Raw genomic sequence first — 924 nt, 5'->3', positions numbered from 1 at the left:
AAGAAAAAGAAAAGAAAAGAAAAAGAAAGGACTAGGACTTGGGAGCAGGGGGGATGGCTAGGATGGAGGGGTACTTGACTAGCATGCCCAGAACCACAAGTACTGTCAGAGGAGACCAGTGTTCTGCAGGCCATTGTGTTCATGCCTAGCACAACATAAACTAGATATGGAAGTATAGGCAAGATTATATAGAAGGTCATCCTTGCATGCACATGGAGTTCAAAAACAGTCTAGACTACATGAGACTCTTAACTCAAAAAAGATGGTGCTGGGAGTAAGCTAGAGGCTACTGAAACTCTGATCGTATCAGTCCTGCCAAGGAGCAAAGGCTGTCTGGAGGAAGTATAGAGAAACTAGGAAGACCGAACACAGAAGGCCAGTAGAGTAACTATGCAGTAATTTGCTGGGAAGGGAGCGATAAGTATAAGTGGCTAAGAAGAGGCAATTCAAAGAAGTTTAAAAAGGAGAAATATGGCAGCTGGAGAGATGGTTCAGAGGTTAAGAGTATTGGCTACCCTTCCAGAGGTCCTGAGTTCAATTCCCAGCAATCACAGGTTGGCTCACAACCATCTATGGTGAGATCTGGCTCCCTCTTCTGGCCTGTAGACACACATGCAGACAGAATTCTGTATACATAATACATAGATCTTTTTTTAAAAAAGAAAAGGAGAAATAGCAATATTCCTAATGGTGCGTCTAGAGAGGTGGTTGCTACTCTTCCAGAGATCCAGAGTTCAGTCCCCAGCACCCACATGGTGGCTCACAACCCTCTTCAACTCCAACTCCAAGAGATTCAATGCCTCTGGCCTCTGAGGGCACCTGCTCTTGTGTATATACCCACATACAAACACAGAACTAAAATAATTTTTAAAATATTGCTACCACTTGGATGTAAAGAAAAAAAAAAAAGGACGGAGCCCGGCG

Source organism: Mastomys coucha, unplaced genomic scaffold (assembly GCF_008632895.1).
Source record: "Mastomys coucha isolate ucsf_1 unplaced genomic scaffold, UCSF_Mcou_1 pScaffold21, whole genome shotgun sequence".
NCBI classification, from domain to species: Eukaryota; Metazoa; Chordata; class Mammalia; order Rodentia; family Muridae; genus Mastomys; species Mastomys coucha.
This window is presented reverse-complemented; position numbering follows the sequence as displayed.